Source organism: Lissotriton helveticus, chromosome 6 (genome assembly GCF_964261635.1).
Source record: "Lissotriton helveticus chromosome 6, aLisHel1.1, whole genome shotgun sequence".
Classification (NCBI taxonomy): domain Eukaryota; kingdom Metazoa; phylum Chordata; class Amphibia; order Caudata; family Salamandridae; genus Lissotriton; species Lissotriton helveticus.
Window position 1 is genome coordinate 1,419,946,435 of NC_136067.1, and position 26,640 is coordinate 1,419,973,074.

A 26,640-nucleotide genomic window follows, 5' to 3' on the forward strand; every position below is an offset into this window, starting at 1 on the left:
ACCAACACCAGGATATACCTATACTTGTTCGTAGGTGGCATTTCCACATAGTCTATTTGCAGAGCTTCAAATGGCATTGTTGGTTTTTCAAAATGGCCCTTGGGGACTGGAGCAGTCTTACCCACGTTGTACTGTGCACATAACACACATGTTTGACATATCTCCTGTGCTGTTCTTTCTTATGTTCTTGTTCACCCAGAATTTGTCAATGCAATTTACTATACCAACCCTGCATATGTGGGCCAGGCCATACATGGCCAAACACATGGAGTAGACCATTCTATCTGATAACATGTATTCCTCCTTTGTCCCATTCATCCAGCATCTTTGAACAAATGACCCATTCTTTGACCAGCTCATCTGCCGTTGCTCCTTGTTGCATTAGCTTCACACCTTCAGTTGTTAGATATAGTGACTTCACTTCTTTAGGCAGGTATTGGGCTGTTAATATTAGTGCTAAACGACTTTGTGCTGTCTGCTTTGCTTTGTATCTGCAAGTGCATTTCCCTGGCCTACCTTGTCTGTCACTTTTTTGTGAGCACTGCATTTAACGATGGCCAATTTCTTTGGGAGTGCCAAGGAGTTAAGTAATTTGGTGATAAGTACTCCATGCTGTATCTGTGTACCTTGTGAGGTAATACACCCTCTTTCTTTCCAGAGCCTCCTAAAGGAATGTGCCACGTTGAAGGCATATTGATTGTCTGTGAATATATTAATACACCTTCCTACAGATAATTCACAAGCTTGTGTCAGTGCCACACGCTCTGCTGTTTGTGTAGACAACTCAGGTATCTTACAGGACTCAACTACAGTGTTATTTGTTACAATTGCATAGGCTGCTGATGTATAGCCATCCTCTGTTGTCAGGCAGGACCCATCCACCCACAGTTCTCCTTCAGCATTTGCATAGGGTATATCAGTCATATCTATTCTATCCTTTGTTTGTTCCAAAATACAATCAAGGTCTCAGTCCACTGAGTCATCAGTGGGGACATGTAACAGGGTGGCAAGGTTTAGAACAGAACACACTGTGAAGTGTAACATGTGCTGCAAACAAACAGATCTCATACTGCATGAGCCTGGCATTTGTGAGGTGCTGGGTATGTGTCTTATTCAGTATCAGCTCCACAGCATGTGGAACATACATATCAACGTCATGTCCCTTTATTATGCTTTCTGCACTTTGTAGTGATAAAGCAGTTGCTGCAACTGTACGTATAAATTAAGGTAAAGTTTTGGCTACAGTATCCAAGGTGGCAGAGAAATATTCACATGGTCTTTTGTGGTCACCGTACTGCTGGCAGACGACCTCAAAAGCACACCGCCAGTTCATGAACATAGAGTTGGAAAGACTTAGAATAGGCTGATAGGACCATAGCAGGAGCAGAGCAGAGAGCTTGCCAAATGGCAAGGAAGCTTTGTTCATGTTCTGGCAACCCCTGAAGGGGTTCGGGTGTGTCCTTGTGGGTCAGGGCCAATAAAGGTTTTGAAAGCAAGGAGAAGTTAGCAATCCAATGTCGCCAATCGCTGGCCATGCCTAGGAAGGCTTACGCCTCTTTTGGGGTGCATGGCACTGGTGTCTGTAGAATCAATTTAATTTGCTTATCATCCAATCTTCTTTGCCTTTCAACAGGAAGTGCCCTAAATAGGACACCTCCTGTTGAACAAATTGTATTTTCTCTGGTGAAACCTTGTGACCAGGTTCAGCTAGGAAATTCAACAGATTGACGGTGTCAGTTGTACATTGTTCCTCAGAGGTACTGGCAATCAGCAGATCATCAATATACTGAATTAGCACAGAATTGAGTGATACATTGAATGTATCTAGTTCTCTTTTCAAGGCCTGATTATAATTACTAGGGCTCTCTGTGAATCCTTGAGGGATCCTTGTAAAACAATACATTCGTCCATTTACAGAGAAGGAAAAAAGATACATGCTACCCTCATCTACTGGAATTGAGAAGAAGGCATTCTTTAAATCAACCACTGAACAGTATACCATTTCTAGTGACAATGTTGACAAAATTGATACTACATTTGGGACCACTGGGAACTGTGGCACTACAATCTTGTTTATTTCCCTGAGATCAACTATAAATCTGTAACTCTTTTCATTAGTATTCTCATCCCCTCTTTTCAAGACTGGTATAATTGGACTGTTGCAAGGGCTGCCTGTTATTTCTTTCAGAATCCCTTCCTTTATTAATTCTGTTACTATATCCTGCAACCCCTTTAGACATTCTGGAGTTATCTTGTAATCAATCAATTAATCAAGGTATTTGAGAGCACGCTATGCACCTGTGAGGGTCTCAAGGCGCTGGGGAGGTGGGGGTTGGGGGAGAAGTGCTGCTACTGCTCGAAGAGCCAGGTCTTGAGTAGCCTCCTGAAGGTTAGTAGATCTTTGGTCTGCCGTTGGAGGATGGGGAGGGTGTTTCAGGACTTGGTGGTGAGGTAGGAGAACGATCTGCCGCTGGAGGTTGCTCTTCGGATGCAAGGGACGGTAGCCAGGGCGTGGTCGGCGGAGTAGAGCTGACGTTTCAACGTGTAGTAGGTGAGTCATCTGTTGAGGTATGCTGGTCCGGAGTCGTGGAGTGCCTTGTGAGCGTGGGTGAGGAGCTTGAATGGGATCTTCTTGTTGACGGGTAGCCAGTGCAGGTCTCTCAGGTGAGGTGTGATGTGGCGGTAGAGGTGGCTGTGGATATTGAGGATCAGCCGTGCAGAGGCGTTCTGTATGCGTTGCAGTCGTTTCAGCAGTTTGGCCGGGGCTCCCGCGTATAGGGTGTTTCCATAGTCCAGCCTGCTGCGGACGAGGGCCTGGGTGACTGTTCTTCTTGTGTTGGTGGGGCTCCACCTGTAGATCTTTCGGAGCATGTGGAGGATGTTGAAACAGGAGGATGAGATGGCATTGACTTGCTTGGTCATAGAGAGTGTTGAGTCGAGGATGAATCCCAGGTTGCGTGCTTGGTCGGCAGGCGTCGGTGCTGCTCCCAGGGCGGTCGGCCACCAGGAGTCGTCCCAGGCTGAGGGGGTAGAACCGAGGATGAGGACCTCCATCTTGTCCAAGTTCAGCTTCAGGTGGCTGTTCTTCATCTATTCGACGACGGCTTTCATTCCTTTGTGTAGGTTGGTTTTGGCGGTGAGAGGATCCTTGGTGAGGGAGAGGATCAGCTGTGTGTTGTCGGCGTAGGAGATGATGTTGAGGTCGTGGAGTCTGCCGACATGTGCGAGCGGGGCCATGTAGATGTTGAACAGTGTCGGGCTGAGGGATAATCCTTGGGGTATGCCGCAGATGATCTTGGAGGCTTCGGATCGGAAGGGGCGGAGGCGGACGCTCTGTGTTCTGTCGGTGAGGAAGGAGGAGGTCCAGTCCAGTGCTTTGCCTCGGACTCCGGCGTCGTGGAGGTGCGCACATAGGGTGCGGTTGCACACAGTGCCGAAAGCGGCTGACAGGTCCAGGAGGAAGAGGGCCGCGGCTCTCGCTGTTGTGGAGCAGGGCCCTGATGTCATCTGTGGCGGCGATGAGGGATGTTTCGGTGCTGTAGTTGCTTCGGAACCCGGACTGGGACAAGTCCAGGATGTTGTTCTCCTCGAGGTAGCAGGTCAGCTGTTTGTTGACGGTTTTCTCAATGACCTTCACCGGGAACGGGAGCAGGGAGTTGGGCCGGAAGTTCTTGAGGTCCCTTGGGTCTGCCTTGGGTTTCTTGAGCAGGGCGTTGATCTCAGAATGCTTCCAGCTCTCCGGAAAGGTTGCGGTCTCGAAGGAGATATTGATGGAATTGCGGAGATGGGGTGCGATGGTGGCGCTGGCTTTGTTGAAGATGTGGTGTGGGCACGGGTCTGATGGGGAGGCGGAGTGAATGGTGCCCATGATTTTGATGGTGTTGTCGTCATTGATGTTAGTCCAGGTGAGCAGGGGGTCGCTGTGGGTGGTGGCCGTGGGGCTGGGGTGCCTTTGGCTGTCGTGGTGGTCTGGTTGTCGAAGCTGTAGTGGATGTCAGCGATCTTGCAGTGGAAGAAGGAGGCCAGGGAGTTGCACAGGCCTTTTGATGGTGGGATGTCGTAGGTGTTGGAGCTGGGGTTGGAGAGCTCCTTCACAATGTTGAAGAGCTCTTTGCTCCTGTGTGCGTTGTTGTCGAGGCGGTCCTTGAAGGAGGTCTTTTTGGCGGCTCTGATGAGGTGATGGTGTTGGCGCATGGCGTTCTTGTGGGCTGCTTGGTTCTCCGGTGTCTGTTCGTGATGCCATTTCTTCTCCAGTTTTCGGCAGGTTCGTTTGGAGGTCTGGCGGTCCACGGTGAACCAGCAGGCGTTCTTGTTGGTGCGTCTGTTGAAGGGATTCTTGATCGGGGCGAGGGTGTTGGCGCAGTCGTCGATCCAACGTCTGAGGTTTCTGGCAACGGGGTCTGTGGATGGGCTTCGGGGGAGGGCGGTGTTTAGTTGGTCTTCGTGATTTTGCTCCAGCTGCGGTGGGGGATCTGTTGGGTGCGGTGGTTCTTGGTGGGTTTCCGGAAGGTGAATTGGATGCAGCGATTGTCGGTCCAGTGGAGTTCGGTGGTGTGGCAGAAGGAGATGTGGGGGCTTGCGGTGAAAATGGGACCAAGAGTGTGGCCCGGGGAGTGGGTGGGTGTTGTCACGAGCTGTCTGAGTCTGAGGTTGGCGAGGTTGGCGATCAGGGAGGTGGAGTTGGTGTTGTTGTTGTTCTCCAGGTGGAAGTTCAAGTCTCCGAGGAGGATGTAGTCCGTGGAGGCGAGGGTGTGCGTGCTGACTGTGGCCGGGGTCCGGGGGGTCTGTAGACGAGGGTGGTGTTGGGATCGGTGTGGATCTGGAAGTGCAGGTGTTCAGCGGTGCTGAGGGTGTTGTCGGCGTTGGCCGAGACCTTGAGGATGGACTTGTGGATGATGGCGATTCCACCCCCAACACCACTGGTTCGGTCTCTGCGGGTGATCTTGTAGACGTCCAGGATGGCTATGCCGATGTCGGGTGCTGAAGAGGGGTACAGCCAGGTCTCTGTCAGGAAGGCGATGTCCAGGGAGGATGTGTCGAGCAAGTCTCAGAGTTCGATGGTGTGTTTGCGTGCGGAGTGGGTGTTCAGGAGAAGGGCCTTGGGTGAGCCTCGGGCGGCCAGGAAGCAGGTGTGTGATCGTCCGGTGTTGAGTGCGTGGAGGGTGCTGGCATCGTAGCAGGGTCTGGCGACTTGGCGTTTGCGGGGGCCAGGGGTTCTGGCGCTGGGTGCGGTCCAGGCAGGGACAGGCGCAGACAGGCTTGCCTTAGGCGCGCCAACAGTGCGCCCGCTGTGTGTGGCCGCCATAAGAAGGGGAGGTGGGAGGGCGGGGTAGCTGGGGGGAGGGAGTGGACGAATGGATGTGCGGGTGGCGGGGTCGCAGGGGGAACGCAGTGGCGGGAAAGACAGGGCAGGATCGGCGAAGGACCAGAAGGCAAAAGGGCACAGAGTACAGGGGGAATGAGGAAGAAAACGAGCAGTTAAACAAATGGGCAATACAGGTCCAAAACACAAAGGGCACAGAATGCAAAGGGGAAGGAGAAAAGAAACGGGCAGATGAACAAATGGGCAATAAAGGTACAAAAAACAAAGGGCACAGAATACAAAGGGGAAGGAGGTAAGAAAATGGGCAGATAAACAAATAGGCAATACAGGTACAAAAACAACCTAATAAGCAGAAGCAATACAATTACAAGAAGCGAACAGTTAACCAAATAAGACAAACCTGCGGCCTGCCACTGGCCACCAGGGATGAGGCGCAGGTGGTAGCCTGCGGGTGGAGGCGGGCCTCGAGCTCGGCACAGCAGCGACAGCTGGGCTCAGGGCCCGGTCGCACAGGTGGTGCTGTGCGGCGTGGAGAGTGACCTGCCTTAGGAAGGGTCAATACTGTGGTATTCTTGGTAATTTCATATTCTATCTGATTGTAATTGTAATTGATGTTCATTCTTCCAGTATCATTCTTATGTTTTGCCCAAATTCTTGAATCTATCTGGGTCATTATATGTGCTGGTATATTCTTTATTCCTATTGACAGAAAACAGTTACGCTTTTCCTCTGTAATTGACCCATCTACTTCCAAGAAAACTCCTTCTGCACTACACTTGATTGTTGCATTCATCTTTTTTAACAAGTCCAAACCCAGCAAATTAAACGCACAATTGTCTGGTATTAGAAATGGATGGGTATCCTGTATTGGGCCTATACTGTATTTCAGGGGTGCCCAAATTGAGCTTGTTACAGGTATGTTAGTGAATCCCACTGACTTATTTATTTTTCCTGAGAGAGGAACACCTGGAAACTTTTTCTTTGTCAAGGAGGAATTGGTGGCCCCTGTATCTAGTAACAATTCCACAGGTGTACCTTCAACCTCGCCCTTTACATAAGGTCCAGTGGGATCTACAGGGACTACCATCCGCTGTATTAACTCTCTCGGGCCTCCCTATTGATCGTAATAGTCCCATTCTCCTTGGGGCCCTTCCTGATAGATCCCATCAGAGGGGTGATGTTCCTGCATTTTCGGCATTTCTGAATTATCAAAGATGTTTGTCTGGGGGGGAAATTGGGTTGGGCCGAGAAGTGAATCACGTCCTTGTTGTTGATATCCAGCTCTTTCCATGCTCCTTCCCTGGCCTCTTGATCTCCCTATCCCACCCCCTCTTTGTGACTGTTTGGGGGGGGGGGCGCGGGCATTTGGCTCTACAATGATCTTGTTACCCACAATTAAAACATCCCTGGGAGTGTGTCTGCTCATTGGTGGTGTGATGTTGCTGCTTGTGTTGCTGCTGTGCTGGGGAGACAAACATGACCTTTGTGGGCCTCCGCGTCCTCTTCCTCTCTCCCTGCCTCTTTGCCCTCGGCCACTATACTAGTGTGCCTGTTGCATTAAAATCTTTGTTTTTAGATCCTTTATTTTGTTATTTTTAAATTCCAAATCCTTTATCCCTAGCATCTCTTAGTACTGTACTAATTGCACAATTTCTGTCAGTGGCTTGCATGACCAAGTTGGGTTGTATTCTATAATCCCTTTCTTTATTGCAAATTTTAAATTATTAACAAAACAGGAGACAAGTGCACTTTGTGTCGCCTGATTTTCACTGTCTAGCCCACTTCAAGCTGTGAACATTTTCTGCATTCTAGCGAAAAAGGCAGACACTGTTTGTTCAGTGTCCTGGATATACCCATTCAACTTTGACCGAGCTATTTATTTTCGCGGTACCTGTATATTTACTTTGGCCATTAGTTTGGCAGGTAACTTTTTAGTATCCTCCGGAATGTCTTCTTCTTGTTCCTTTGTTGTTTTTATAATGTGTTCCCAATTTATTTCCAAACATTCATCATCTTCTTTTCTTACTTTCCCCCAAATATCTGGTTGCAATATTATACAAAACATTTGTTCTATGTCTTCCAGGTTAAGGGTGCCAACTCTTAGTATTATTTCTGTCTGTCTAGACCATTCTTCTCTATCTTGTCTAATATCCGGAAACTGAAGTGCAAATCTGTGCAACTCAACGTTAGACCATGGTGTGTGAACTTTAATAGTTGGTGTCCCTGGTTGACTTCCTGGTACTTCTCTCAAGGGCATGGTGAGATTAGTTGAAAGAACACAAGAAGTCCATGACTGTTCTTGTTCTCCCTCCTTCACATTTTCTTTGTACTAATATTAGCATGTCTAACAATTCAGCTAATATCTGGAGTGCATCTAACTTTTCTCTGTCTAATGCCCCTACATCGTCTAGTACTGCTAATACTGTGTAATTTAGGTTACTGGACAAATTGTCTGCTTGTGGGTATCCGTCTTGAGCAGGCCAATATTTCCCCCAATTTTTAAACCAGAAAGACACCTTGTTATCTAAAGTTTCCAAAGCACTGCGTTGGAGTTCAGGTGTGAATTCAGTTGGGAAGCGGCATTTTGCCATTGAGAGATACCATTTTTCATAACATCTGCTACCCATTCTTGTAACTCTTTCTTGTCTTTTTGTGATAATTTTGTTCGCACCTATCTTTTACCTGTGTTAGAAACAGGTGTAGAGAATTCAACTTGTTGTTGTACAGGTGTCTTTCTATCTTATGGTGTGTGCACTGATGAATGAACTTGCGGTGTTTGCGGACCATATGGTTGTGGAGTTGTTAATAATGCTTCTGTTTCAGGATCCTCTGCATCCTCCTGGGCTAAATGGAGCATTGGGTATTATTTGATAAATATCTGGTATAGGTTTGTGAACTGTGAAATATTTGTCTATGTCCATTTCTTTGAACCTGCAATTGGCTGTCCATCTTTCTTGTGCATTATTTATATCATGTCTTATGGCTTTTTCCCTTACTGTCCTAGGCTCCCCTGTCCATTTTCCAGCTGCATATGAACACCATGCATTGCTGTGCCCAGCCCGACATGCGCATTTGAACTCTCTCCCATTTGCAGAACATTAGAAGGCGAGGGAATTACAGCCAGAGCACTCAAGTATCCTAAGGAGCACTGGGTTCACCTGACCGAGCCAATCCTCTCACTGCTCTCATGCTGTTTACTAACTAAACAGCAAGGGAGCAGAGTCTAGATTGGGTCTGAGTGAGGAGACACAGGGGAGGGAGTGGAGGGCAAAGCTATTCAACAAGGCACGGTTGCAAGGTTCCATTAGGCATGCCGGAGGCAGCTCCTTCTGAATTCTCAGCAAGAAATGTTCAGGTAAGAACCGTGCCATCTGCTAAGGAAACATGATAGTTTAAATTGATTTGTATTTGCATTAAATCGGCATGAAGCTACTGGGAGAAGTGTTACTAGAATATCGGCGCACAGTCTCCGCCTGTTTCCCTTGTTTTCTGTACCATCAATCTCCTACATGTTGGCGTTTTTTACTTTAAAATACTTCACAAGTTCAAACTTTGTGCTTAACGATTTTGTTAGCACAGCATCCCTCCTTGCGCTTTGTCTGTGAAGTGCGCCCGTCGTGGTGGTACAGGCTGTGGGTGGAACTCTCACTTACCTTGGCTAAGAGCGGTTTGTCAATATCTTCTCAGCAGCCAAACAGTGCCTGATAATTGGGTAATGACCCCGTAGGCTGACAATGAATCAAGACTACAACTTCCAGAATGTAGTAGCCTCTTGGAGGAAATCCTTAACTGTCCTATGGTCTTCCTTACGACATGGAGTCATCCGTTTGTGCCCACTCGAGACAATGGTGAAAGAGTGTTGTATATGGTGCCTGATTCTCCAACCATTACACCTTCAAAAGTGAGGCCAGAGGCCCTCACCCCACACACATGGATCCAGAGTATCAGCGATGTTTCCACTAGTTCGGATACCGATGACATGAATTTCAGTGCTGTCTACCCTGCTGGCATCTTGCTTGTGTGCAATAACCTTGTGGAATACAGGAAGCTAACAGAAACAAGCATTTACAATGCAATAGACCTCGCATTTATGCAAATTTAAGTTATTGTCATTGTAAATGACAATACCTTTTGTTTATGTTTTAAAAACGAAAGCACTTTATCTTATGGGCCAGGGAAGTCACCTCATTAAATGGTTGTATTTGAGTATTCGCGTAACATGTGAGGGTTCCCCTTGAAGCTCTCCAAGTGCACTGGGTGATGGATATGGGAGGGGAGTTCACGGACAGAGAATGGGCAGATATCTTAGACTACCCCAGGAAGATTCCATGAAATGCAAAGTTTAAATTCATACAATGCATGATTATACATAGAGCTTATCTGACACCACACGGATTGCAGAGGATGTATCCGTCCACTGCCCATCTCTGCCATAGTTGTCAACTGTTAGAGGCCGACCTACTTCATATGTTATGGGCATGCCCGGGACTGTGAATTTATTTGGGAGAAGAGTGGTGGAAACACTTGAGACAGTTACCCACCTTACTGTAGGAGATTTGGCGCTGGAGTACTTACTTGGTCTCTGTAGACGCAGACCAGCGCAAAAAGTACAGTTGCGTTTTCTTGATTTGACGTTATTGATAGCCAAAAGATCCATCGCCATGCGCTCGAAATCGGCTAAAGCGCCTTCATTACATACATGGCATAATGACGTGGTTAGGTGGGCGGGGCAGAAAGTGCATCCATGCATAGGGAGGAAGCCAGGGGACTCCGGAAAAATTCAATATCATTAGAATGGGAGGCCTTCAAAGGAAGTAGCCCAGATGGTATATCGGATGTTCCACAATCGCAGTGAGTGGACACAAGTCACAGACAATCAGGAATATAGCTTATTATTGGGGGAAACCTCTATATGCAGAATGAGGTTTGCCTCACTAAGGATGCTGGAAGAGACGTAAATATGACTCAGGAGCTATCATAATCAGAGCCCAGGGAGGGATGGGGTGGATATAGAGGTAAGGGAGGGGGGACTTGATGTGTTGCAATTAAAGCACTGTCATTTATGTTATTGATATAATTTCATGCAATAATATGTACTATATCGGAGACAACGTTCTAGACTACACAAATGGAACGACACTGTAATTTGCATGTAGAAATCATAAGCAGATGCTTCTTGTATAACAACTGAATAATGAAAAGGAGTTTTTGTAAAACGGAAAAACCCAATAAAATTTGTGTTAAAAAAAATGTTTTAAAAACAAAAACAAAAATAAAAGGTATTGTCATTTGCAATGTCAATAGCTCAAACTTGTGTAAATGCGAGACCTATTGCAAATGCTTGTTCTATGTAGCCTTGAAAGTACTGCAACCGTCTCATTACTCATGTAAGTATATATATGGTATTTCTATAGCGAGGACGCAGTCAAGACACCAGGGCTGCACATGGTCAGAGACAAGCATTAAGTCCTGTGCTGTGTCACCCGGCTAAAGCCTGTGTTAGGCTATGATGATGTATGTATGTATGTATCGCATACTTTTATAGCGCAAACTGTCACCCAAAGGGTATCCTGGCGCTTTGACTCTACCTAACTTCACGCGATCACAAGATCAGCAAAATGATGACAAAGTAGGCGTGCGCGCTGCAGGTAAGTAAAGTCATGATGCAACAAACCCCTCTGCAAGAACCATCCCCATCCATCCAAAGACACACCTGGAGTCTGCACAGAGTCTAGAAACATTCAGCCATGTGTTTCTAGTGCTTATCTGTATCTAGCCCTATTGTTTTCTAGCGGATGGTGTTTGAAATACATGTGTATTGTTCTCATTTATAGATTCCTCCAGCTTTGCTGAGGGCCCCCGTAAACCGGAGCTGCGGTTAATCCCTGTCAGCAAAAGCGGATCCGGTAAAAGCGCCACAGCAAACAAGATCCTGGGGAGAGATGTGTTCGAGTCCTGCCCCTATCCAGGGCAGTGACACGGGAATGTCAGAAAATTTCCTGTGACTTCTACGGGAGACGCATCTCGGTGGTGGACACCCCCGGCTTCTTCCACATCACCTGCTGTAGTAAAACTATTATCGAAGAGATCGTCCTGTGCGCGCTGCTCAGCATCCCGGTGCCACATGCCATAGTTGTGGTCCTGCAGGCGTGGAGATTTCCTGAGGAAGAAGAGAGGGCGGTGGGAATGATTCAAGATTTATTCGGGAGAGGGGCTGAGGGGTACATGGTCGTGCTGTTTACCCAGAAAGACGACTTGGACGATGGATCCATAGAGCCTTTAGTTAGTAGGGCAGAGTGTAAACTTAAAGGATTAATCAACGCCTCTGGGAGGTGGTACCTGGCTTTAACAACAGAGCCACGGCCCAACGGAAGAGAAAAGGAGGAGCAGCGGGGGCATTTGATCGGCATGATTGACAGGATAGTGGCGGGGAACGGAGGCTGGTACTACCGGCATCCCATGTACGAGGAAGCCGAGGAGGCCTTAACGAAAACAAAGGGTGAGATAGTCCACAGCCTCCAACAACAGGGGAGACATATCAGACAGGACAATCCTCAAACCTTGGTTGAGGAAGCCCTGCTAGTGGGGGCGAAAAATACTTTCTACGAGGAGCCGCTGCGGAGGGCACATTTGGGGATCGTTTATCAGGTGTGGTGGAGGCTGCTCTTGGAGCAGTCATTGGAGCGGGTTATGTATTACAAATTGATTAGGAGTGCTGAAAAGATAGGTAACAAGCATTGGCAAAGTCAAAAAGTTGGACATTCACTACCATCTTTTTGCGCTGCCAAGGCTTGTTCTGCTCTTCTACCAAAAACAAGCCCAATCCTCTGTAAAACAAAGCCCAAACTAACATCTTACTAAAAAGAAGCCCAAATGACGGTCAAAAATGTAAATTGCTTAAAAGCCTAAAAAATATAATCACGAAGATGGAGGCAGGGCGAAAAAAGAACCCCCAATAAAACTGTGGAATTAGGAGGGGGTGGGAGGGAGGAAAACTATATTTAAATGTAATCAGCTATGGTGTCCACAGGCAAATAGAGACGGAGCTGGAAGCAAAGAAATAAAGTAGTCCCTCTGAGAGTAGACAAAGAACTGTAGTGTGATGAGACATTACTTAGTCTGTGCTGCATGGGAGGAACGAAAGAGATAAAGAAGGGACGAAGAAGCAGGACTGACCACTGGCAAGAAAGGATTTTTGAGGGACACTGAAACAAACAAATCAAAAGCTGGGGGGTGGCTTTAACCCAACATAAGAAATTACAATAGGTCTGGAATGCTCGACCTAAAAAACCCACCCAGCGTGTACAAAATGGTCAGTATGGCAGCAAAATTAACCTATGGGTGTGAGGAGGCTTCGGAGGCTAAAGTGAACAGCCAAATAAAGCAGGAGATACAGTGAGGCGGCAGAAGAGAGAGTCGTGAAGGAGCCAGCGCGACCGTGATGCTAAAAGATTGCAACAGATGGATGCGAAAGACAGATAAGCAGTGAACTCGACATCTTTAGCAAGACATCGGAGCTTGTGGCAGAAATGTGCTAATGAGACCCCAGAAAAACGCCAAGATCGTCTCATCCAAGAGCGTGAGGCAAAGCAGCTAAAGCCGGGACTAGAAAAATTGCACAATATGCTGCGGGCACAATTTGGGAACTTCTTCTAAATTCCTGTCAATGGTACTCACCTGGACAATCAGTTGCTGGGAAAAATGGCCTTTGAAGTGCGGTCAAGTAATGCATTGCATTGATAATTGCTAGTTGCCAGGATACTTCTGTTTTCATGAGTCTCAAGAGTAGGTCACCAAGAGGAACGTTTGTAACTAAAATGGGTTACAAATGTAGTGAAAGGCATTCTCTGCGAGGTCTGGGCAAACTCATATCTTAGATGTAGCAAAAGGCGGTAAATAGAAGGGGTTTGCCGTCCTAACTGGTGCTCCTGTTGAGAATCTTCATGGGTTATAAGGATACCCTGTCTTGGAGTTGCTAGTTTATTTCTAAAGTCCATTTAATTTGCATTTCCATTCAAGAAGATTAGGTTGGATTTCATTGTAGCTAGTTAAAAACAAATGGTCCTTCTTACACATGGGTTAGCTTTCTCCTGCGAGTGTTAATTTGATGTCTGTGCATTGATGTAGTAGCAGGCTAAGGCTTGGAACTATCCTCTCAGTGTATGAGACGTGCCATGTTAAAACCGCTGCAAGCACCTAGAGTCCTCGTGATCTACCACTATAACATATACAATGTCTAGATTGTTGGTTGTGCCTTGGTTTAGGTCTTTGTTGAGAGAGTACATGAGGAGTGTAAAACATTGTGAAGTGTAGTCGGAGGTACCAGCCAAACGTGGGCTGATAAATAGGCATGCCATTATGGGATTGCCCGTATAAAGTTATGAGGCATGGGCTGGAAGTGCACATGTCCTTTCAGAGTGGGTCAGGTTTTCTCTGTGTCTGGCTTGAGCCCGGTCTTTCAAACCTGTTCAATTGCTCTAATGTGACAATTGGGATTTGGATGTGTAACATGTCCTGGGTTGAAAGATTTTGGAGGTGTGGCTTGAGTGTTTACAAGTGTTACGTTTTAGATTTAAATAATGTAACTGCTAAAGAGGGATTTTATCCAAGGGGATTTATGTGATAAATGTAAAAAAAAAAGAGAATTGCCCTACCAAAATTGTGAATCCCTTTTTCCATCGCTGCAGCATGATGAATGGCATAACTGACCAGGCATTCAAACTTGTGACCTCGACGTTTGGACAGATTTGACAGCTGGGAAATTAACCACTTTTGGCTCCTACCTGATATGGATTTAGATTCTACAGCAACATTATCAGCTGATGACAGGCTGACAGTTTGGGCTGTGTATTAGAATTGTAAACTGGACATTGTAGACATGGGCTGTCACCTAGCCTGACTGCAATTCCACTGTAGAGTATACGATTACCCCAGTGTTTTTTAGAGTGGAGGTTTCCTTTTTGGGGCTGTGCTGTACATTAATGGGGGTAAGGGGTGACTATTGCCTGCATTAACAATGTAAACGTGTTCCATATGTGTATGGTTGTGAGTTTCAGTCTAACCCTGAGCTTAGACTGTACACCAGCAAGTGCTTAAATGTGCTAGAGATGGTTAAGGTGCTGGCAATTATAGAACATCTAAAAATAGAACTTTATTGATTGCGTTGAGTGTCAGCATGTGTTAAATAATAGTTTTTGTGATATCTTAAGCCTTAGGCTTTAAATATTGCTATAACACTTGGAACAATCACTGCTGTTTATTCCAGTGCAGTGCTAGTTACAGCAATCAGCATTCTATTTTTAGATCCGCTAGTCCTGAACAAGCAGCTATCCATGTCACTATCATATGAAATCTCTTTATTGATGCCATAACTACACTTTCACTATCGCTTTAATGTTCTTGCTTTCTCAAATTTGCTAGAAAATTCACATTTTGCCCACTATTTTTTCAAAGTTTTCCGGGGGGGAAATGCCCCTGAACCACCTTAATGACAGTTGGGCTCGCTCGCTACGTTCAGTTACAACAGGCCACTCATCCGAAACTTTTATGCCCCCCACCACTTTCAAATGTCACCATGCGCCACTGCTCCACCCATACGTCCCCCACCTTTGATATAGCTACCCCCATAGTATGAATCCACTGAGGCCCAAAACTCGTGCAAGCCATGCACCCCTCCACAATATGCATTAGGACACTATGCCAGCACATCACGTGCCCATGGTTGTTCCCCGAAGTCCTCTGGAAAGTGCAGACTAATAAAGCATCACTTCTAGGTTATATTTTTGAAGAAGATTTCTCTCCAACCTAGAGGACAAGTCTAAGCTGTCCCCATATATCTAATCAATAATTACTAATAGTTGTGATGACCTGTATTGCAAACAGATATCGAGCACTCCTGTGGATCCCTGTCCATCTGAGCCGCCATAGAGGAGCGTTTCTCTGATTCACTCGGCCAGTGGCTCCATAACTAGAGCAAACAAGAGAGGGGTCCGCCTGCCTTGTACCCCTCTCAATCGAAAAAGGCAAGGGATGTACATCGTTCACTTGGACTTTACACCTATGGGTCGCAAGATGGGCTCTGAACTAGCCTTAGGAAATTGGGACCAAAGTTAATTTTATTAAGGATCTGGAACAGAAAAGGTCAGGAAGCTGAATTAAATGTCTTTTCAAAATCGGCCAGTACCACGGTCGTCATCTCTCATATTTCAATTATGCTGGCCATGGCCAGCTGCAGGCAATGCTTGAAACCACAACCTAGTGTAAAGCTATTTTGATCTGCATGCACCAATGATTGTATGACCCAAGCCAGTTTTGTAGATATTGGACAGTATGATAAGAAGTCTGTGGGTACCTTTCCTTGCTTGGGGATAACCACTGCTGTGACTCTCCTAAGATCATAGGACATATGACCTTGCACCAGTGTTTCTTAAAAAAGAGTGCCAGGAGGTGCAGAATGAGTAGGGAGGAGTATCACTTGTAAACTTTGGCAAGAAGGCCATTATTTATCAATGATATAGCTGCTTGTATCTCCTTCAAGGACAATGGTTCGTCTAGCTCCCCCCTCTCAAGAATTGTCAACGTGTTCATCTGGTGATCTGGTGCTATTTGTCTGATAATATGGGTGCCCTGTGTATAGGAAACCCTAGACACAAGTTTATGGATTTCAAGATATCTGCCTCTTTGGTTTGCTCTTTTTTCACCCTAGTTTCGTGTGGCAGCGTGCCATAATCTTAAATGCCTCCCATGCAGATTCCACCGAGTCAATATTGATTTCAAAGTAGTAAGCCACTTCCTCTCTAAGCCCTTCTGAAATGTCCTCATTGTTAAGTCACCATGTGTTGGGATGCCACCCCGGTCTATCTGACGGGGGGGGGCTGTATAACCGCATCACTGGCAAGTAGTCCGAAAGGGGGTGCACCTATGGATCGGGCTCACACTATATCAACTGCTGGCATGAAAAAGTAGTCCAGAGTGAGACGGATAAGTACGAGTGTGAGAAAAATGTTGTGGACTGCTCTCGTCGGGATGCCATTTTCTCCAGACATTACACATCCCCAAGGTGTCCACCCATGAAGCAAGGAAGTTGCCCTGCATGTCGTACTCCTTCTAAGGGAATGTAACAACAGGCTCATTACAGCATTAAAGTCACCATCCAACACCATCACATTAACTGGTTATTGTGTCAACAGTGCAGTCGGCGTGGTCAACGAGGTCTCAGTAGAGTCTGGGGAATGTTTACACTAATGATTGACCACGGCCAACTTTTAAGGGAGCCCGTGCCCAGGAGGGTCTGTGTGCACACCAGGCACAACAAGCAAGAATGACTTTTGCAGCAATATGGCCACTCCTCTAGCATCAGGCGTGTAATTTGCATGGTAAACTCAGGTGTATCCATGTCTCCCTAGGAAGGAACATTTTTTGCCTAGAAGAGGATGTCCTGTCCCAACTTTGTGGCAATGTTAAGTATTGCTGCTCTCTTGAACTTATCATAAGTCACACAGGGACCGGTTTCGGGGTAACACCTCAGTCAGGCTAGCTTGAATCCAGTGGCAGACCCACATCTGGCCATACCCAGCTAACCTAGGGCAAACAAAGCAAACACAAGGAGATGATGGACGGAGCACTGAAACTTTTCTTGACCTCAACTTCTCCTAAGGTCCTTCTTTGTTTTGGCACTCAAGCTATATAGTCCAGGAAGATCATTACTGTATCACGTCCAGCATTACTGTTTGTTGGGTACCCTGTACAAATAGGTAAGCAGTCTAAATATAATAAGGTAATCAAACTATGACTAGGAAACTGACTGAGGAATTGAAGATCATCAACCAAATAGTACCAGAAGAAGTTGAATGCACAGTATAAAGCATCCTTATTTTGATTATATCTCAACACAATGCTTCTTCAGGCACATATGTTTGCATGGTCCTTCAATTTTTCTAACCTAAAACCCCATTGAGGTAGATAATGATGCCACCTCTTTCTGTACCCACTCCTCCTTTTTTCTGTGAAATCATTATCTTAATAGGTCCTTTCTGTTTCTTGCCCCCCTCTTTGCAGCCATCTTGTATGCAACTCCCCTCCTATCCCTAAGATATCCTGTTTACAGTTAAGTGCTTTCTTGTAAGATTTTTTAAAAACTAGGGGCCTGATTCACAGAATGAACTTAAGACTCAATCCTAAACTTACTACTATTTTGGTATTCACAGTATGCACTTACTACTTTTGGCATTCACAGAATGCACTTACTACTTTTGGTATTCACAGAATATACTTACTACTTTTGGTATTCACAGAAGTTATGATTTTGTCTTAAGTTTGTCTTAAGACAGACTTAAGACAGACTTAAGACAGACTTAAGACAGACTTAAGACAGACTTGTTAGGATTTTGTCTTAAGACAAACTTAAGACAAAATCCTAGCTTCTGTGAATACCAAAAGTAGTAAGTTTATTCTGTGAATGCCAAAAGTCGTAAGTGCATTCTGTGAATACCAAAATAGTAGTAAGTTTAGGATTGAGTCTTAAGTTCATTCTGTGAATCGGGCCCTAGATATTATCACTATTTGAGGATTTTTAGAACAGTAAGTAATGCTAATGTTAACTTATCTCTGTGGTTCTTTAGCTCACTGTGCTCTATTCAAGCCCTTAGGGCATTTCTTCATTTGTGTGCTATAAGGTTGTCTTCAAATTACCATTCAGACTAATTGACTTATAAAAGTAAAAATATGTTAAATAGATAGATAATAGTATCACATAGAATTTAAAATGGATTCAGTCTCCAATTGGGGCATGAGATTACCGCCCTAGACTGCAGATATAATAATAATAATACATTCCTTTATTTGAATATAAAATGTAATTGCCAGAGTAGAAACGCACATATTTCACTGAGCAACAGTTAAAAAAGCATAGAATTCCTATGTCCCCCTACACATTTTAAGAACGACCCCTCTGCAAAGCAGTGATCCTGCCCTGACAGCAGCTGCCAAAACACATACCTGATCTACAGTTTCTAAAATTGTATTGTTTCAAAAGAGTCATTAAATACCTTAGGCATCAGTACTATAAAACATCAGAAGAAAACAAAATACAATAAAGACTGATCAGAAATTTCAAAACAGGGACAAACACAAATAGTTGGCCCAGAAAAAAATCATTAGATTGCAAATCGACCACGCTCTGAATCCAGATAACACTGATCTTGTTTGGTGCGTGATTCCGACGCAAACAGTCCGGATTTGAGTTCCCACTGCGTGAAAAACAGTACATTTTGTACAGACAAAATTGGCAACTCTTATCTAGAGAATGATCTGAACTGTATAAGCAATACTGAAATAGTTCATATTTTGCGATGTTTTAGATCAAATGGGGCTCCGGGCCCCAAAGGACTTCCTAATCTCATATTCCATGCCAACGCAATATGTAGGCTGAAGTGTTGTCTCCAATATTTAATGAGGCGCTGACATTGAATATTGTTCCTGTGTCCTAGCAAGGTAGCCTTATACAACCAATATTTAAAAGTGGCAAAGTTGACAAGCCCCTCAATTATCGGTTAATTGCTTTATCTGATATAGATGCTAAGTTCTTTGTGTCTCATTAATTGATTGACCTGGAAGACTGGGCAGCACTGCAGGAAATAATTCCAACTAACCAGGCAGGATTTCGTAAGAGTCAATCCACTATCATTAATTTGATGGCCTGTATTTTAGTAGCTGAACGGTCAATTTTAAAAACGCAAAAGCTATCTATCTGTTTCATAGATTTAAAAGCTGCCTTTGATTCAGTGCCTTGTGTTTTATTATGGAAAAAACTTGCTGAGTCGAGTATTTCCCAAAAGTTTTTGGACGCTAAAATTCTACTACACACCAATACATGCGTCTAGGTCAAGTAAGGTTATCATCGCACTCTATGTCAAAAATTAAAACCTATAATGGCCTTAAAAAGGGCTGCGGACTTGCACCTTGTCTTTTTAATCTTTTTATGTCAGATCTTTTAGAGCATCTAGAGACTGTCAATGCCCATCCTCCAAAACTCGCTGAGGTGCATCTTAGCTACCTGCAATATGCTGATGATACGATTATTTTGAGCCACACCCTACTAGGCCTACAAAGATGGATCAATGCATTTGATGATTACATAATAGTTCATGGTCTGGAATTGAATGTGAAATAAAGTAAAATTATGAAAATTGTCCTGGCGAAACTTGAGGCTGCTTCATGGAGGGCTAGAGATGGGCCAATTGAAGTGGTGAAAACATATAAATATCTGTGGATTTTGTTTGATAATCAAGTGTCGTTCAGAAGCCATTTTAAAGTTTTATGGGCAAAACTTTGACTTTAATTTATTTCTTTAAATGTTTATGCCTATCTTAATTGTGCCAGTCGTATGAACATCTTCTTAAAGTTATGGGTGCGAAGCTACAAACAACAACTGCTATGGCTCACCTATTACAAGGGGTCAAGATGCTAAAACAATGGATTTATTAGTCATTAAGGCATATGAGCAGCCTTTGGGAGCACCAGGTCCACTGGCCAAGCAGAAATAAGACTGGAGTTTGGTCTCCAAAGACAATCCATGGTGGTGCAAGAGTCATTATTAAAATACATGTATTCCCTTTTCCTGTCTGATTGTGACTCTTTAGCAAATTATTGCTGGCGGGAAATAGCCCATTCTACTTATGCATTAACTAGGCGTTCCCACATTTCATCATGCCATCAGATTATTGTTTGCAGACAGGGCTTTCTGGAACCACAATGCCCAGTTTTAAACAATTATTTAAAAAAAAGATCAAAAGTCATTTATTTAGGACGGATAAAGCAGCATTAGTGGCAGAAGCTCATGCCTGGTCTGTGATTAATTCCTATCATTCCTTTTGAATTCAGCCGTATTTAAATGCCCATCTTATGGCACACATGAAGGAAATATTTTTCAAATTCAGACTTGGCATATACCCAACTAAAGAAGGCACACCGATCTGGATACAATAATGGCAAAATATGGAAATTAGACTTTGTGGGTGGCATCGTGAAACCTTTTTACATATTGTGTGTGTGTGTGTGTCCTAAACTGCTTAAACTTTGCCGTGCATTATTGAAACCTCTGATCCTCATAGCAGATGTTAAATTGGCCTGCCAGGCTCTTATTCTATGTTTAACAGGTTAATCAATTACACTATTATGTCGGATGGTGCATTTTTTTTATCAGTTGCGGAAAAATTGCTGATATCTGCAGTGTGCAATTGAGGACAAGGTACATTTTATAAAATACTAGTTTACCCGTCGCGCGTTGCTGCGATCTCCGAAGAAAGGAAATTCAAGGAAACTCGTCATGGTAACATTCAATTTACATTGTGTCATTTTCATTGAAACGTATTCATTTTAATATCGAAAACATTTCAAAGTGTCGTTTTAATTCTATTTATTCGAGTGCTTGTGGATACACGATTTTTTGTTTTTCCGTCTGGTGCGTACATCAGTATTCGAAAGATTATGAGGGCCCTGGGGTGCCGATATTTAAAAAGAAATTATGCCAGAAACCTTAGCGGGAGTGTACTCAACAACTTCCCAAAGTTTCCTGGCGATCAGATGAATGGTGTTTTAAGTCTATTTATTTATTCAAGTGCTTGTGGATACACAATTTTTTGTTTTTCCGTCTTGTGTGTACATCAGTATTCGAAAGATTATGAGGGCCCAGGGGGGCCTATATTTAAAAAACAATTATGGCAGAAACCTTCACGGGAGTGTACTGAACAATTTCCCACAGTTTCATGGCGATCGGATGAATGGTGTTTTACTTCTATTTATTTATTCGAGTGCTTGTGGATGCACGATTTGTTGTTTTTCCGTGTAGTGCGTACATCAGTATTCGAAAGATTATGAGGGCCCTGGGGGGCCAATATTTAAAAATCATTCATACCAGAAACCTTCGCGGCAGTGTACTCGACAACTTCCCAAAGTTTCATGACGATCGGATGAAAGGTGTAGTAATGCATAAAGGACAAACAGACAGACAGACAGACAGACAGACAAACATCCTTTTGTTTTTATATATATATAGATATGGATGTTGTTGCCATGTTATTCGCACTTTGAATACGTTTGCAGTTGGATTTTTATGATTGTGTCTTAGGACATTTTTATGATTAGCACCTAAAGAGTATATGGAAGCACCATTTAATTACTTATTTACACTAGGACTTATAATGTCTACAATGTTTGCTCTTTGACATTTCTATAGCTATTGCACTATGTCATGTAATGTCTATAGTTTTTATAGCACATCCCTGGGAATCCGATAATCAGATGGTATTTGACTTACAAATTTTTAATAATTGTGATAAAATAAGTGCAATTGCGGTATCAATGTTCTAGTGTGACATGTAACAATAAAAATTACCATTCTGTTATGTGTAGACAGTTGTATATTAATTGGTGAATAATGAATCTGCTTTTTACTCATGATTTCATTGTTTTTAATTGCAATGATTTGTGATACTCGAGCAATAAAGAATGACTTACTTACTTAGATAACAAAGATCATTCCCATTTACCTGATACACATGTTAAATTGGGTTCGACACCAGGAGTAGTCTACAAAATAATGTATTGTCATAATGTAAGTTTATTGAATTTTCTGGATCCTCGTTACATGTGTCTATCATCCAGAAAGGACTTCTTGATGTGAGCCTTATCCTGGTTACCAATAGTGGAGGGATTCAAAAATAACGAAGACAAGTCCAATTCCTTCATTGTAGACTTAATGTAAGATATCCGTAATAACAACTGCAACAATGGGGTACATTTGATATAATCCTCAATATATGAGAGCCCCAATTCATCATGCCAGAAAAAATTAGGAGAGTGCAACGGTAGCAAATGACTTCGACGAAACCAATTCTCTTCAGGTCGACGTCGACAAAACCAATTCTCTTCAGGTTGCAAACAGTTTTTGTTAGCATGACCGCAAACACCAGAGCCTTTTATGGTGCTTAGAAGACAGAGGGCCAGATTAAGAGTTGAGGCAGTATTTATGGACCCTGATTAATAACGAAACAACAGGCTATGTTATTTATCGGGTGCGATAAATAACACCGATTACGAGTTCATGGGTAATTATATGTGTTTAAAGCACCAAAATCTGCATGTTACGGTAAATACCATATGTTTTCCCCTATTACAGTTCGACAGGTTTGTCCTGCCCATATGTAAAGAATGTTGTGTTATTTAACACAACCGATAATAAAGCCAATCTTGTAATTCTGTCCCGTGAATAAATAAGGCTTTACGCACGGAAATTAACTAGCCACTCATTTTTAGGCCCACATTGTCTTATGAGAATAATGGCTTTGCCGACTAATTTGGATTTGATATTAAATATTGTGCCCTCTGATCAACTACAGTTTTTTTTAGATTTAGGAACCATGTTGGGAGATCATGAATTACCAGATCAAAAAACAATACAGAAAGTTGGAAACTGATGCATCTTCTCAAAGGTATTACCATTCATTTATAACACCGCCACAAGACATGACTTCGGATTTAGAAAAATTAGCCTCTAAGTTTAGTTTTTTAAACCTTGAGAGTGGTAGCAGGAGCATGTCTTATCCGTATATGAAAGTGGCAGAATTGGCTTAGGATTGATTAGAGGCACGTCTTGGCCAGAAACAAATTAAATTATTAGTGTACAAAGTAAATAATATGGGGGCAAGTGCAAACTCACCATTATTCCCATATCTTATCCTTGCTGTCAAATCAAAATGCAGATCAGGTAAAAAGTTTACAACATGATGATCTAAGCCTGTGGCGTAGCAAGGGAGGTCCAGGGGGCCGTCCGCCCAGGGCAGCATGAGTTTTGGGGGCAGCGGCCTCCTCCCTTTATGCCTGCCGTCTGGGGGGGGGCAATCGCCCTCCCCGCTTTAAATTTAGGCCGACGCGGGGCAGCAACCGGTGCCGGATCTCACCAGCACCCAATTCACTTTTTAAAGCGGCTGCCGCAGGACGGAAAACACAAGGGCTGCCACGGGCGGTCATAGGGCTAGCTATGCCACTGATCTAAGCCAATCTGAAGTAACTGCTTCCAGATTCGACCAATTGACCTGAGTACAATGAACAACCCTTTGCACAGTGTATTTACTAGTAAAAAGGTGAAGATTCAAGCATTGCCTAATGCACCCAAACTCTCTCTGAACCCGTGTTGGGATCCGCTCAGAGTTATCATTTTTCATTAGGCCTTTCCACAGCCCTGTTGTACAGAATTCTACTGAAAACTTTAAACATATGGTTAACAAGTGATATCGATCTGTAACTGCATGTTTCCAGCTAATTTCTTTCCCCCGGAGTTTTATATAGCACGCAATTGACCCGAAGTTATCAGGTATCAGAGTGCTTCACACGAGCACCAGTTGCGTTACATAAGGACACATTCATTTTTGTTAGGCACGCAGGCCTCATTTATGAGCCCTCTTGCACCATCAGAACGTCACTTTTTGTGATGCTCCATGGCGCAGGAGCCTGCTCCATATTTACGAGGCAGTACTAAGCCACTTTCTTTGGCTTAATGCTGCCTCGTAAATATTGTCCCCTTTCACGCAGTTTTCTGCGTTAAAGGGGAGTGCAATGGGTGTTGCTGGCGGCGTTCCAAGCAACATCCATGGCATTTGGACACAGCCTCAGATTTACAAGAAATCTTAAATCTGAGGCAGTGTCAAAAACTTACACCTCTGCAGCACACATAGAAAAAGGAAAAAGCCTCTTGTGATTGTTTTTGTGCAGGAAGGTTTCCCTTCCTTCACAAAAACAATCATCCCTTCATCGCAGGTACCCTTGCACCACGGTGCAAAGGTGCCTGCATTGGCGGCACAGCAGCCTATTGTGAGCCGGCGCAGGTGAAAAGGACAGGGCTGCGCCGTATCTCATAGATACATCGCTTTCCTGCCCTTTTCTTTTGCCGTTGATCAGCGCAGCAGGAAGTCCTGCAACACTGCCATCCTGCGAAAACTCATAAATGAGGCCCAGAGAGTTTAAGTGATTGCCTAGAATCAATTGCACGGAAGAGATATGACAATAAATGGTAGAAAAATGGGGCACAGATGTTCTCCCCAAGTCTGGAAGTCCCATTGGTGGCCTAAATAAAATTCACTGTATGTCAGAATAATTTTTTTTGTTTGAATGCGGACGTTAGCAGATGACAGTTGCATTATCTAGGCTTTTCTTTTTTATAAAGTTTCTTTTAAATAGTTTTTTAATTGCCGATTTCTGATATGTTCTTGTATTTTTTTATTATTAACAACAGGGGGTACCCGGTAAACCAATAGGCTCACAACAAAAAGATATTCTGTTTCTTGGATCTTGAAAAGTACTTTCACACAAGATTAAATATTGCGTGATGAGTTGATTTGTATTTATGATGTAAAAATGAAAAAGGATTTCTAAAAGAAAATTACAATTTATAATTATTGTTTGTGTGTTCTTTTTCTTGTTTTAGTTGGTGTTAATAGCCACTAGATGAACGTTATAAATTGACAATAGATTGATACAATACAATTTATGATGTGATGAGACAGATAATTAGTAGTATCTGTCCCTATAAATAACTTGTATTTTTTTAGACAAAGCTTTCCGTAAGCGCATGTAAGCTAAGGAACAGGCTGGGTCAAACCAACTGTGGATATTACAATCTGAGTGACCTACAGGCTTAAGAAGGGAGCTTTTAATCCGCGAGCATAGTTCAGCATGAGAAAGCAATGTCGGCCTCACTAGCCTCACCGGAGAGACAAGTAATAAATGCAAGCATTTGCAATGTAATAGGTCTAGCATTTACGCAAGTTTGAGCTATTGACATTGTAAATGACAATGTCTTTTATTTATGGTTTGGTTTTTAGAACATAAATAAAAGGAATTGTCATTTACAATGCCAGTAGCTTAAACTTGCGTAAATGCGAGACCTGTTGCACTGCAAATGCTTGTTTAAAAGCTGTGCCGGAAAGGTGGGCATTACTTGGCCAGACACCCTCCCGTCCATAAATACTGGAACACGAGGGACACTGACACTGAGCTTTCGTCCTGCTAGGGGCTCCGAGTACAGGCAGCAGAAAGAGAGTTGTGGAAAAACAGGCTTGGGAGGGAGCTGTTCTGTGCTCTCAATGGAATGCAGCGCTCATTTTGCATAACCTGCCCATAATGGATCCGGCGCTGAGTGGGGAATAGCGATCCGATGACCGGCCTGTGTGCGCTAGCACGTATGTTTGAAAGGAAGCAGAGCTCTCAGTGGCAGGTGAAAGAAGAGCTGAGTGGGATGACAGTGCAGACATTATGGGTGATTAAAGCGCAGCGCCCGTGTTGATAATATGAAAGCGGCGCCCTGCTGTGAGAGGAGGAATAATATTAAGCAATCAGCAGGCCACCATTGTTGAAGCTAAAGCATGGAGTGCCCGCTGCTTTCAAAACCAGCTGAAGCAGCCCATGTCATGCCTGCAGTAAGAGAAACTCATTAAAGAAAATAGTGCTTATAAACTAAATAACATGTACCGTGTAACAACTGAAGTAAAAGGGCCAGTCCTCATGAGAGGTTACACATGAAGACAAGGCGGTACTAAGGAGGGACTAACAAACCTATTTCTGAATCAGAAGTCAGCATTTACAAAGGTCAATGACACAAGCCAATGAAAAATATGGGCGGAGAGTGGGCGGGGCTTCAAGTGCATGCTCCAATACTGTATGCCTCGCAGCAGTGCATGCGCTGCCCAGGCTCGACCAAAAAATTTATTAATTGAGTTTTTTATCAGATGTTCGAGGAGCACGCCCTAGGAGGTTCAAGGCCAATCTACAACCATTGTCTTTATTAGAAAGATGCAAATTGTTCAAACGGAGGTGGCACGCACTGAACACAGACAGAGCAAAAAACACAGTTAGGGGAGTGTGGTCACCAGCATTTTTTTATCAAACACTTTCCCTGCTGAAAGATAATTGGTTAAACTGCTGGAGATAAAGATAGTGTCATGGGTTATGTTATGTTGGATTTATACCGTGCACAAATACTCAACAGTGTCCTGCACGCAAAGTTACCATGGCCTAGTGGAGCAAAGAGTTTAAGTCGGCTGATTAAAAAGGAAGGTTTTAAGTTGTTTTTTATAAAGTCTGAAATCCTGAATATACCGTAATTCCAAGGAAAGGGAGGTCCATGCTGTAGCTGCTTTGACGGAGAGGAACTGACTCTCAGCCATATCCTGCGGAATCAGGGAATCGCCATCCATTGTTGCGTGGCTGAGTGCAAAGATCTGCTGGGGACATAGAAAGCAAAACACTTCCTGATATACATTGGT

General features: G+C 43.9%; 1 protein-coding gene and 1 pseudogene across 2 annotated transcripts in view; both read left to right on the top strand.

The window, feature by feature from the left end:
* Nucleotides 1-26,640, top strand: part of ADGB (androglobin) — a 1,448,570-nt gene that overhangs the window by 861,452 nt on the left and 560,478 nt on the right. The gene's annotated exons all lie outside the window — the stretch shown is intronic.
* On the top strand, nucleotides 8,634-13,063 carry LOC144761400 (zinc finger protein 821-like; annotated as a pseudogene).